Raw genomic sequence first — 7,172 nt, 5'->3', positions numbered from 1 at the left:
CGACTGATTAGTTTTATCAGGCTTCAGGTACAATAGCATAGCGTCTCCATAACATTGGATGCTTATGGCATGTTTCCTAATAATACTACCTGGGGGAAGCATATTTGAGGTGAATAGTACTGGTCCAAGCACAGAACCTTGTGGAACTCCGTGTCTAACTTTTGCGTGCATGGAGGATTTTTCATTAAGATTAAACCAATTAAGTGCAGTTCCTTTAATGACAATTAAATGTTCCAGTGTCTGTGAGAGGATGTGATGGTCATTGGTTTCAAATGTCACATGAAGATCTAACAAGACAAGTAAAGAGACAAGGTCTTTGTCCAATGCAATTAGGTCATTTGTAAATTTCAGCAGCCATGTCTCTCCGTCTGTGCTAAGATGCACTCTAAATCCTGACTGAAAATAGATAAATTATTGTCATGTATGAAGTCACACAACCTAGAGAGGAAGGGTAGAGTTAGTAGGTTTGTAGTTGACCAACACACCTGAATCAAGAATAGGCTTTTTAGGAAGATGTTTGATTAAAGCTACTTTAAAGGACTGTGGTACATAGCCTGTTAATAAAGACAGACTGACTGTAAAACTTCCTTAAGCAGCCTAGTTGGGAATGGATTTAATAGACAAGTTGATGGTTTAAATGAAGAAATCATTGAGGTTAGTTGGTGGGAGTTAGGAGAAAAACTGTATAAATATATCTCAGGTTTTTCAGCCGACTGAATGATAGAGTTGAGTGATCGTAGTTCCACCACTGATCAGCCGAATGCCGTGTGACTGAGTTGGAGTTTCCCCATTGGCTGTTGCTCTTACAAAGGGATTTAGTGCAAAGAGGTTCTATTGTGGGGATGTTTACAGCCTGTAGCGCATTTGTCACTAGAGTTACAGACAAAAAAAATCTGGCTAAAAGTCTAGCTACAAATCTAGCGACATATCTAGCAACCTTTTGGACAGAACTTGGTACTTATAAGAGAGTCACCTGTTATGCCTGTTTTCACGTCTTCTTTGTTCAGTAAGTGGCAGTACAGTATTTCCTGAAAAACTGACGAAAGTAAGAAAAAAAATTGTCTATCTTGCAATGTTTAGGAGAGTGATAAAACAGACAGACAGACAGACAGACAGACAGACAGACAGACAGACAGACAGACAGACAGACAGACAGACAGACAGACAGACAGACAGACAGACAGACAGACAGACAGACAGACAGACAGACAGACAGACAGACAGACAGACAGACAGACAGACAGACAGACAGACAGACAGACAGACAGACAGACAGACAGACAGACAGACAGACAGACATCCCCACAAACCTGTCTCTGAGGCTCTGCAGGCAGTTCCTTCTGCTTGGCTTGGTTTTTGCTCTGATATGCATTGTCAGCTGTGAGACCTTATATGGACAGGTGCGTGTCTTTCCAAATCATGTTCAATCAGATGAATTTAACACAGGTGGACTCCAGTGTGTAGGTGTAGAAACATCTCAAAGATGTCCAAAATTCTGTTTTTGCTTTTCTCATTATGGAAAAACGGAAATTTCACTATAGAATAAGGCTGCAATATAACAAAGTCTCCACACCTGCGGAACTTAAGCCTTTATTTGTTGGTGCCTTTTACCTGATTGGCTTTTGCCCCATGCATTATTCCTAGTGTCCCTGTGCTACATATAGCTACCACTGACAGCACTGAGGTCATGGTCATGGTCACGGTTATGTTCATCTGTTGCTTCTGGAGACACAGTCTTTTGACTGACAATTACAATCAATCAAAGTAAAATAATAACATAAAGAAAGAATGTTTCTGTGCCAAATCTCTTGAAGATTGAGAGAATGATTGAATTCTTCTCTTTGAGCTGTTTTTTTTCTTTTCAGGCTCTGCATCATTGTCTGCACTGGCCCACAATTCCATTGTGGAAACTCAGTGACCCACACTGCCAGACAACCTGTTGGAAATGACATCTGTGATTAACAGCCAGTGGCAGGACAGAGCGCAGATGTAATATTTTACAGTACAGTTTTAAATGGCTTTTCTGTGGCAAGAGTACAAAGCAATTTGCAAAGAGTTAGTAAATGTTTTTTCTGTGACGAGTATTGGGATGTGACAGGTGTTGATTAGAGTGTTGTTTGTCAGACAAAAAGCTGATATATCCAGGGGGCAAGGTGTTCAAAATTGTGTTAAAGCACTGATTTAACTTTGATGGAACACTGTGGCCTTTTCTGACAAGAGGTGTCATCTAAATGCATGAAAACTGTGAACATATATAGGTGCACCTTGGTGGGACCTTCAGGTTGCAAATATTTTCAAAACTCAAAACACAATACTGCATATACAGCTTTGTTTTGCTTGTCTGAGGAAAATAAAATAAAAAATAATTGGGAAAAATAACACAGTGTGACGCAAACAACATCAGTATTGTTTAGGCGTGAGAACCTGACCACCAGGCTGAGGCATTAAAGACACCCTGTTCAGTTTTCACTGTAAATAAATGCAGTGTTGTTTACATTCAGTGTTTCTCAAATGCGCACTGTATTTGTCCTTAAGGCCTATTTTGAATGCATTCCTCTGATAAAACAAGTACATTGTGTTGGAGGACTCAAGTGTATGACTCTGCAGACTGTTCAGTATGATATCAAAAGTCTGTACTCAGGATAAAGAGATAAATACACTCTGTAAAGGCAGACAGTTGCCTTAGGTTAAGATGAAGTCAAATACACGAGCAGAAATCTAGAAATCCAGGAACACTAAACATGAGGAAAATGCGGGAACACTTGACTCAAGCAATTAAATATGAAGAACTGGCAGGGAGACTGAATACATAAGGAGGCAGGGATAATGAGACACAGGTGAAACACATCAGGGTGGTGCAGATAATCACAGAAGTGGGAAACACAGAAGGGAAGAAGGGATCGGAAACAAAAGGAGAGGAGAACAATACAAAATAAGAAAACAGGACGTAAAGCAACAAAACTGTGAAACCAAGAAAACATAACCTAAGACGCTGGACGAGACAGGACATCCTCATCTCGTATATATAAACTCTTTTCTGACTATGTTGCAACTTGCATTGTTTACGTGGTGGCAGTCTTTTTCATCTCCTTTCTTTCTGGTTCACTGGGTCAGAGGCAAGAATGAAAAATCATCACAGAGCTTTTCAGTGTCATGTTTTCGGCGACAACATGCCAGTGTTACATTTACATCTTGTTGTGCTGTCCCCAGGTGGCCAAAAAAATCTCTTAGTGCAGGTTTAAGAATCACCTGTTGCAGTAAAGTTAATATAAAGCTGATATGTATACACAGACACACACACACACACACACACACACACACACACACACACACACACACATAAATATACACATATTACACACATATTAGCGTGTGATACTTGCAGTGAAAGAAGAGGAGGCATGTAGGCATGTAATGTGTTTTTGGGTGGGGCTATGTTCCTACCGCTGTGCCAATTTCCTATGACTGCTTTGTGTTTGAGGTTATGAGGTACATCAGTTATGTATAGCAAATTCTACTGAAAGAGACTAACAATCTCATTATTGATGATCTAATTTCACTAATTGACTGGCACCAAAATCTTAGCGTGAAAGTCACTCTTTGTCCCTTTGAGAGATCAAAGGAGCTGTTAGAATAGGATTGTTTGAACTCAGCATTTTCTTTTTCTTTCTTTTTTTCATTATTTCTTTTCAGCCTTTCTGTCTTTGATTAGACAGCGATGGTAGAGGATGACAGGAAAAGCAAGTGAGAGAGGGGATGACATGCATGTAAGGATTCAGCCTTTGATTCACGCTTAACCAGGTGACCTATAGCGGGGGGGCACCAAGCTGTGCATTTTCATCATATAAAATGTCATCATTATCATATTCCACTTGGAGGCAGGACAGTTCTTATTTTCCTTAATAATCCCCCATTAAGACAGCTTGTTTCGAATCCTGGTTCTGTTTAAGTGCTTCCTATGGTATTAGCACTTGGTACTTAAGAGTCCTTTTCTCCTGTAATATCCTGGTAACATGCTGATGATGAACATGAAAAGAGTTCTTCCATGCAATTTAGATTAATTTAGATGAAGATCATCATTGTGTTGTATTGAAATTGAAAAACATGAAGAAACCACACATTTTTATTTTGACTGCGGCATATTTTGATAGGCAGAGCAGGTAGGCGGATAGTGATGACGGCATTTATTTTTTATTTCAATTCCTGAACAGTGCACTTTGCAGATCTATTATGTAAGGCAGGTGTGTAGGAGCAGGATGAATGGATCCGAAGAAGCAATTAAAAAAACCTCGACCTTCATTGGAAAAATGTTTTTTGACTTGAATAGAAGTGGCCGTAAGCCTGCAAGCAATCCCATCACCCCACATCTAACAGAAAGCGACAATTATCAAACATCAATTCACTATATAGCAGTTTCAGATATCATGCAAAGAGGTTGAAGATTAAAATTTCCATGTAAAGATGAATAATAAGTGTACTTGTAAATTTCTCCACAAAATATCTCAGAAGTCTTATGACTAAATGGGCAGCCAGGCTATGAAGAGGTCAAGTGGCACTAAAATGGCATGTGTAATTGGATAGAGTGTTGACAGCCTGAGAGTGGTGCTCATTTTCCTTTGAAAAAAAGCTGCTAATGACCAGTTTGTCATCCTTCTATGTGGGGGTGAAAATGTTAGCAATTGCAGTTATTTATTGTGTGGTCAAAGCAACAAGCGTCATTATTTGTTCTGGTACCCTGTGTGTTTTTTTACTACTAGATTGAAGATAGTGCGTCTATGTTTCTAAGATCATAGAGGTTCAACCAAATTAGATTTTTTTTAAAAAACAGTCTAACCTACTTATAGTGGTATCTATGCAGTTTGTTCCGGTTTTATTTGCCAGGTTTTGAGATATCTGCACATACAATGCAAATGAGGTGAATGGAATTCGGTTTGTGGTGCTAATGAATCCAGATGTTAGCCTTATAATCAGACTGAATTTACATTTCATTTCACTTCATCCATTCAGCCTGTCATCGTGTTCAAGTTAAATGATTTCTTGTTGGTAGTTGGGGTTCTTTTGTTGTGCCCTAACCAATCAGCAGTGAGTGAAATTACAACATCTGGTTTAAATAAAACCAGTTCTATACTGAAAATGTCTCTTTGTGCCCATCTGAGATGTGGTATCTTACCATTACATTTGGTAACAGGACAGTTTGACTTTGTTCTGTACTGTCCTTTGTATTATAATTCCAGAAGGAGGTTGCTCAGTAAAGGTAAGACACACTATTCCAGACACATAAAACCATGAAAACACTTTCTGTTGAAATGATGGCTGTTGTATTGCTCACTAGAAGCAGCTAAATAAATGTTCTTCTCATTTATCAATGAAATATGTAGATTTAAAGGGGCTATTTGTAAGTTTTCTCTACCATTGACTGTGGTTTCTTTCCAGGAGTGGCAAGTGGTGACTGTCGCTTGACAAGAGCTTCAGCCATCGTTCCATTTACAAGACAAGAGGTTATAATAGATCTGAGAAGTGCTACTTCTTTGGGGCAGATTGGAAGAGAAGAGGGAGAGAGCTCTTGACGAGTAAAGAAATGAAGTTTAATGCTGAACTCGCAATGTTTCTTCTAGACTAAGGAAACAGCTGTTAATCCTAACACTGGCTAACAAATAGCTCCTTTAAGAATTGTTATTTCTGTTCTCAACCAACCCCTGTCACTATTTTTCTGTCTCTATTTTTCATGAATGTAGCTCATCTCTTGCCTGCTAAGTTTCTGTAATGGGGACACAGTCATCAATGGACACAAAATCTATCTGAATTGCTTCACACATCTGAGATGTAGACTGTGATCCACAGTTCTGAGCATAAAACATTTTCATATGGACCAACTTTCCTCCAACAAAAGAGTCTCCATCACATGTGCTGATGTTTTTTGTAATTTTAATGATCCCAGTTTTACCTGACGGAGTCATGTTTACTGTGTCTTGTGGCAACTCATGGCCAATAAAAAGATCATCTCAAGCACTGTCAATGAATAAAACTGAATAAAAAGTGTTAGTTGAATAGTGGAACATTTCACTTGTTTGACTGACCTTGTTCTGTATCACAGGGGTGAGGTGACACATAGTCATACATGAAGGCAGACACACATGAAAGCGACAATGTGGGAAGCAAAAGGACAACATAAACATACATACTGATGATACTTCCTAGGAGGACAAAGCTGGCACAGGCCCTATTCAGACCTGCCATTAAAATGCTTCTGCTGTGATCTGATCACAAGTTAACAGCTCTAAGTACAGGAATGTACTTGAGATGCACTAATGACACATTTGAGATCTAATCACTCAGACCGAATTGTGAGGTTGTCAGGGCCACATTCTTTAAGACGTGTGAATGTGAATGCATCCTTGCCCACACTGATGGATTGCCTGCTGTACTGATGCCCTCTGCAACCGTCTAATTAGTCCCACCACAGTTGCATAATGACCAGAAAGTATTTTACACGGTGTTTCCCATACATTGATTTATTTGTGGTGGCCTGCCACAATATTGATATTGACCACCAGAGCTCTATAGAGCGGGGAACTGGGATCTGATCTGATCACAATAAGTCAATATACACGTGGAGACGCATTTTAATGACAGGTGGGAACTGATGTACTTAGAGCTGTCCACTTGTGAACGGCTCTCCCAGGATAGATGTTAATGCCAGGTCTGAACAGGGCCACAGAGGATTTTGTACCACTGTGGCAGTGGCACTGTTTTTATTCCACATTTATTAGTGCAGATAATCACAACAAATTATTTTGGTGTATTCTTCTAGGATTTATTAACCAAACACTAAACTTTCAAAGAAAGAGTGGGTCTCAAATGATAGTGAAAAATAATAAGTAAAAGAGCAGAAAGAGACTGCAAACAAAGACTGTAATGATTCAGACTTCAGAACATTAAAATGCTTTTCTAACATTAGATGATGTAGAAAATCAATTATTTGTTGTACCATCTTCAGTGTGCTTTGGTTAGAAACATACACAATAAATGTAAACAAACCTGGTTGTTTACAACAACAAGTCCACAGGGTACCTTTAATTACCATAATTATCTCCTCCCATCATTAGTGGGCATGAGGGGGAGGGCAACACATTTGTGATGTGAGGACTTTCCTCAGATTTTACACATCTGAT

Source organism: Seriola dumerili, unplaced genomic scaffold, assembly GCF_002260705.1.
Source record: "Seriola dumerili isolate Sdu_G_001 unplaced genomic scaffold, Sdu_1.0 BDQW01000025.1, whole genome shotgun sequence".
Classification (NCBI taxonomy): domain Eukaryota; kingdom Metazoa; phylum Chordata; class Actinopteri; order Carangiformes; family Carangidae; genus Seriola; species Seriola dumerili.
Note: the sequence above shows the minus strand (reverse complement) of the source record.